This window comes from Hemiscyllium ocellatum, chromosome 13 (assembly GCF_020745735.1).
Source record: "Hemiscyllium ocellatum isolate sHemOce1 chromosome 13, sHemOce1.pat.X.cur, whole genome shotgun sequence".
In the NCBI taxonomy this organism is placed as follows: Eukaryota; Metazoa; Chordata; class Chondrichthyes; order Orectolobiformes; family Hemiscylliidae; genus Hemiscyllium; species Hemiscyllium ocellatum.
This window is the reverse complement of record NC_083413.1, coordinates 82,678,138-82,684,938: the sequence shown is the minus strand read 5'-3', so window position 1 is coordinate 82,684,938 and position 6,801 is coordinate 82,678,138.

The following is a 6,801-nucleotide window of genomic DNA, read 5'->3' as shown; positions in this document are numbered from 1 at the left end:
TGTTACTAATGAGCGGTCTGGCCTCATCTGTACAGCTTCAATTACTCCCTTTTGTTACTGCAAAAATATACTTTATTTGTAAAACAAAATCCCATTTGTATTGGGGATATGAGGGACAGAGGAGAGACAGTGTGCCATTTACCCCAGGATATGTTCCTTATCATTTTAACAAAGTGAGATCTCCAAATAGAATACTTCATCCTGACCAAACCCTAACTCTCTCCCTGATGCGGATCAGTTTCAAGTTGGGTTCATGTGAACATTTTGGTGTTTCCAAACCTAGGAAAATTTTTTGGGTTCCACTGTTATCATCTCTAAGATTGAATTGAAACTCTACCTTGAGGTCTCAGTATTGAGAGAACAAAGCACATTCTCCCTGTGTCTGCATGGATTTCCTCCGGGTGCTCCCACAGTCCAAAGATGTGCGGGTCAGGTGAATTGGCTATGCTAAATTGCCCGTAGTGTTAGGTGCGTTAGGCAAGAGTGAATATAGGGTTGGGGTGGGTTACTCTTCGGAGGGTCAGTGTGGACATGTTGGGCCAAAGGGCCTGTTTCCATACTGTAGGGAATCTAATCTAATCTAAAAAAAGGCCAAGCAAATTAAATGTGTGTCCAAAAGTAGGGTATGATGTTGTTTCAAGAGTCAGTGTGCAAAGGTATTTATCAGTTTTAACATGTCAATAATTTTATGGTTATCTGAAGTGGATGAACTCTTATCGAAGGATGAATGGGATTCTAGTCCCTGTTGTTACTCTGACAGTTCTGTTCTATTTTTTAAGACCTTTACTGCAGTCTTTCGGTAAGTATGGGTGGTTTGATTAGTCGAGACCAAGCAAAGGTTTACATTATTTTCTTGGGAAGAAGGTACAATCTACCTGCACTTGGGTGTCAATGACAGCATCCTGCTTTTTAACAGTAGAGATTGAGTCTCCAATTGCCCCAGAAAAGGTTGAGAACATTGCCTTTCAACAGTTGCATTTTTATTGTACATTAAATTGAAGAGTTTGAGTTCCAGTTGGAATTTGATTTGTTGTTGTCATATGTACTGAGATGCAATGACAAATTTTATGGACTGCTGGTTTGCAAATCCACCCAGTTACAAGGCCCATGTGATTCACATTGCCATGGGGAAAGAGGAAGAGTAAACTATTGCTGATGAAGAATATTTTTTGAGAGCATCTGGATCTAGAACTGAGTTTGCAATGAGATATTAGAAGGTACTGTAGAGTTCATTGTACAGGACTGTGGGAAGAAGAAGCTTACACTCTGATGGACAGACTAAATTCATGTGATGTTAAAATGAGGCTGGATGAGTTGCCTAGCTTTGGTTATAGGGTGAGCTATAACAAACCTAACAGTTCAGAGCTCACGAGGTAAGAGATGAGGAAAAGAACCTGATAAACCCTTGGGAGAAAAGAATCATTTTGAATTGATTCTGTAAAAATTGAACTTCTGCACAAAGGAGAATGTGCAGTTGTTATTCCAGTCAGAATGAGAATGAGGAGCGGTTGGTATCCCATTCTGTATTCTGAACTATACATTGCTAACAAATATATTGTTTAATTAATAAGGTTTACAAGAATTTGTTACAATAAATGTCTTAAAGTGTGTTGAACTGGTTTTGGAAAGTTTCTGCAGAAATCATAGCTAGTGTATAAATGCCAAATTTAATAATCCATCTAGAATTGGATTTTGGTACTCAGAGTGGGTAAAGAGAGACCAGGTTTGTACTCATACTCAAGATAGCCCTGGAAATTGTGAGAGCATTTCTGAGCATGGCAGACATTTCCCTGGTATGGAAAAGGGTACATACAAAGCTATAGGAGGAAGGTTAGCCAGTAAACTGGAAAGAAACAAAAAAAACAGAACTGGCAGGAAAAACCAGTAACAAATGAATCTAAAGGTATCACCAGCAAAACTAACGTCATTAGAGCAAAAACTGTAAAAACCATTACAATGGACAAGCAAGCAGGAAACTTGCCACCAGGATACATGAACACCAAGTAGCCTCTGAAAGTCACAACCCACTATCACTAGTTTTCATACAGACAAAGAAGGACACCACTTTGACTGGGACAACACACACATCCTAGGATAGGCTCAACAAAGACACGCGTTAGAATTCTTAGTGGCATGGCACTCTAACCAGAACTCCATCAATAAACAAATCGATTTAGATCCCATCTAACTTCCCTTGACAAAAAGGACTGGAAATGACATCGCCCAGCTGAAGAAATCAAGACCTATAAATAGAAAGGCAGGACCCACCACCAGTGCTTCACCAGAGACTCTCACTGATGATGTTACCTAGTCAAGGTTATGAAACATCTGAAAACAACTTTTCTGCTCACATACTTACATACTTATCGCCAACCTGAGCTACAAATCTTCTCATAAATTGCTAAAGCCTACAGTTATTGTATATTTCCTTTTTTTAAAGTTAGAACTATTCATGTATGTGTGAACTAAAATAATGTAATCCTTTTTAATTAATGCTTCCTCCATGATGAAATTATTTGGTAAGATTACACTCCACTCCAACTTGGTCTAAGAGAAGTGGAAAGGATAGGATGGGGATTTTGGTGCTTGCTTGCAGAAGGTAAGACAGAAGATGAATGTTGAATCTTCAGATTTGCGGAAGTTAGACCACAAACTGAAAGATGAACCTTAGAAGCTTTGTAATGCCAAGAAACCTCTATAAGTGCTGACATGTTGGGTTAGAAGTGTGTCCATGAATTATCAATCACATCAACTTGTTCGAGGCACCTTTGTAAGGACGAACCAAAATCGAATATGGGTCTCTTGATTGGGATAAAAAGAAAGAAACTACAAGTCATTGAAGAAGACAGATGATAGTCAACAGGGCACAGAAAGGAAGGGGTGATCACACCCCAGAGAGCTAGGGATCAAGAATTGTCAGAACCAAGTTTCACTTTGTATCTGTTGTCATTGGAATTCTATTCGCTATTTAATATGTCGCTGAGTGAATCTGTGCCATGAAGTTCAGAATTGGTGAAGAACTTTCAGTGAGATGTGTCAGAGAATCCTCTATCCACAAGACCATATCAAGAGGTTTGTGTCCCGTGATATATTACAACGGCAAGTATGTATTTCCCTGCGCTCGGGCTGCGTTGGTTAGGAATTTGGTTCCAATTGAGAACCATTTATTTCTGGAGTTGGGAGAAGGGATGAGGGTGGGAGTTCTGGGAGGAGTTGAATGTTGGGAGGATGTCTAATCACAGAGGCTCCTGAAACAGGTCCTGGGATCCAGGCTTCAGATCTGGATCCACCAATTGCTCACCTGCCTGAATCCAGACCTTTAGGAAACCTGAGCGACAGAAGTTAAATTCCAAATGTAGAACAAGAATCGGAGCTCGGAATCATATTGAAATTCCAATTTCCCTCCTTGGAGCAGGTTTAGAACATAGAACATAAAAAAAATACAGCACAGAACTGACCCTTCAGCCTTTGATGTTGCACCGACTGTGAACTATTCTCAGCTCATCCCCCTACTCTATCCTAAAATCATCCATGTGCTTATCTAAGGATTGTTTAAATCTCCCTAATGTGGCTGAGTTGACTACATTAGCAGGTAGGGCATTCCACGCCCTTACCACTCTCTGCATAAAGAACCTGCCTCTGACATCTGTCTTATATCTATCATCCCTCAATTTATAGTTATGCCCCCTCATACACGCTGACGTCATCATCCTAGGAAAAAGACTTTCACTGTCTACCCTATCTAATTCTCTGATCATCTTGTATGTGTCTATCAAATCCCCCTTAGCCTTCTTCTTTCCAATGAGAACAGACCTAAGTCTCTCAGCCTTTCCTCATAAGACCTTCCCTCCAGCCCAGGCAACATCCTGGTAAATGTCCTCTGCACCTTTTCCAATGCTTCCACATCCTTCCCGAAATATGGGGACCAGAACTGTACACAATACTCCAAGTGTGGCCCGCACTAGTGTTTTGCATAGTTGCAGCATGATATTGCATCTCTGGAACGCAATCCCTCTACGAATGAAACCTGACACATCGTGTGCCTTCTTAACAGCACTAGCCACCTGGACTCCAAGATCCCTCTGCACATCCACACCACCAAGAATCTTTCCATTGACCCAGTACTCTGCCTTCCTGTTATTCTTCCCAAAGTGCATCACCTCACATTTAGCTGCATTGAACTCCATTTGCCGCCTCTCAGCCCAATTCTGCAGTTTATCCAAGTCCCCCTGCAACCTGTAACATTCATCCAAACTGTCCACTACTCCATCGACTTTAGTGTTGTCTGCAAATTTACTAATCCATCCACCTATGTCTGCGTCTAAGTCATTTATAAAAATCACAAACAGCAGTAGCCCCAAAACAGATCCTTGTGGCACACCATTAGTAACCAGACTCCAGGCTGAATATTTTCCATCAACCACCACTCGCTGTCTTCTTTCAGAAAGCCAATTTCTAATCCAAACGGCTAAATCATCCTCAATTCCATGCCTCTGCATTTTCTCCATCAGCCTACCATGTGGAACCTTATCAAAGGCTTTACTGAAGTCCATGTACACCACGTCAACTGCCCTACACTCATCTACATGCTTGGTCACCTTCTCAAAAAACTCAATAAGGTTTGAGAGGCACGACCTGCCCTTGACGAAACCATGTCGACTATCTGGAATCAATTTGTTGCTTGCTAGATAATTATAAATCTTATCTCTTATAATCCTTTCCAAAACCTTTCCTACAACAGAAATAAGGCTTACGTTCCAAACTCACTTTGAGCTGGGAATGGGTGGAATGAAGGTTTCTGATCATTAAACAAATTTCTCAGAATCTAACCCTGACCTGAGTTAAAATCTGATTTTTTTTTTAGATTAGATTAGATTACTTACAGTGTGGAAACAGGCCCTTTGGCCCAACAAGTCCACACTGACCCGCCAAAGCACAACCCACCCAGACCCATACCCCTACATTTACCCCTTCACCTAACACTACGGGCAATTTAGCATGGCCAATTCACCTCACCTGCATATCTTTGGATTGTGGGAGGAAACTGGAGCACCCGGAGGAAACCCACGCAGACACGGGGAGAATGTGCAAACTCCACACAGTCAGTCACCTGAGGCAGGAATTGAACCCGCATCTCTGGCGCTGTGAGACAGCAGTGATAACCACTGTGCCACCGTGTTTTAAGGTTAAAATTCCTCTCATTGACTCCAGGCCCCCATGAGAATCTCATGAGATCAAGTCAAAGACAGACAAGGAGACTTCCTGCTGGGAACCATCTTTCCTCAGCTGATCATTCAGTATTCCACCATGTTAACCCAACATTGCACAAAGCACTGAATGTAGTCAGGGCACAGAGTATTCTCTGGGTGGGTGACTTTAATGTCCCTCCGTAAAAGTGGCTCAACTGCAGCACCATGACCAGCTGGAGGAGTCCTGAAAGGCATAGCAGGTGGTGAGAAAACCATTGAAAGGGAAGATCGCATCCTCATCAAGTGGGCATTGACACAGTTACAGAACTGATTGGCAGAAAGGAAACAAAGAGGAGCAATGACTGCAAAACCATAGGAGGAGTCTCCACTCCTCAGCCCGAACTTCAATGATCAGTTGGCACTGAGATGGTAAAGTAATGGGATTCAGTAACTAGATAGACTGGAACATCTGCATTAGTCGAGAAGCTGATCCTCAACTGGATGTGGCCAATCAGGAAGCTACAAAGTCACCATCTGCACAGTCCACAGATCAATTATCAGATCCAGAGGCCAACAATAAGCCAACAGTAAAGAGAGCAATATATACTCCATGTGATACTGAGAAACAGCTGAGGACACTGGGCACAGTAAAGAGTTCCTACACCATCCAGAACAAACTGATTGGCACTGACTTGAAAATTCTGACGCACCGTTATAGGTGTGCCATGACTGATGTGTTGGACCATCTCCAAATGATACTGCAGAAATGCACAAAGTTTCCTTTCACTGCATCTTCGAAACCTGCAACCACAACCAACCCCAAGGACATAGAGACACCATCAGCTGCAAGTATTTCTCTGATGGTCACCGTCCCAACTTAGAATCCCCACTATTCCTTAATCATCCTTCTCCAGCACTCCCTCCCCTAAAAGACTGGGTGTACCTACTCTACACACACTGCAGCTAACCATAAGGCAAGCGTTCAGACAATGAGGTTATAATCCATTTATGGTGGCACGGTGGTTAGCACTGCTGCCTCACAGCACCAGAGACCCGGGTTCAATTCCTGCCTCAGGCGACTGACTGTGTGGAGTTTGCACATTCTCCCTGTGTCTGTGTGGGTTTCCTCCGGGTGCTCTGGTTTCCTCCCACAATCCAAAAATGTGCAGGTCAGGTGAATTGGCCATGCTAAATTACCCATAGTGTTAGGTGTAGGGGTAAATGTAGGAGAATGGGTGTGGGTGGGTTGCGCTTCAGCAGGTCAGTGTGGACTTGTTGGACCGAAGGGTAAAAAATGAGGTCTGCAGATGCTGGAGATCACAGCTGCAAATGTGTTGCTGGTCAAAGCACAGCAGGTTAGTCAGCATCTCAGGAATAGAGAATTCGACGTTTCGAGCATAAGCCCTTCATCATTCCTGATGAAGGGCTTATGCTCGAAACGTCGAATTCTCTATTCCTGAGGCTGCCTAACCTGCTGTGCTTTGACCAGCAACACATTTGCAGTTGTTGGACCGAAGGGCCTGTTTCCACACTGTAAGTAATCTAATCCAGATCCTCAGGTTAATGTATTGGGGTCATGGGTTCAAACCCCACCATGACGATAGCAAAGTAA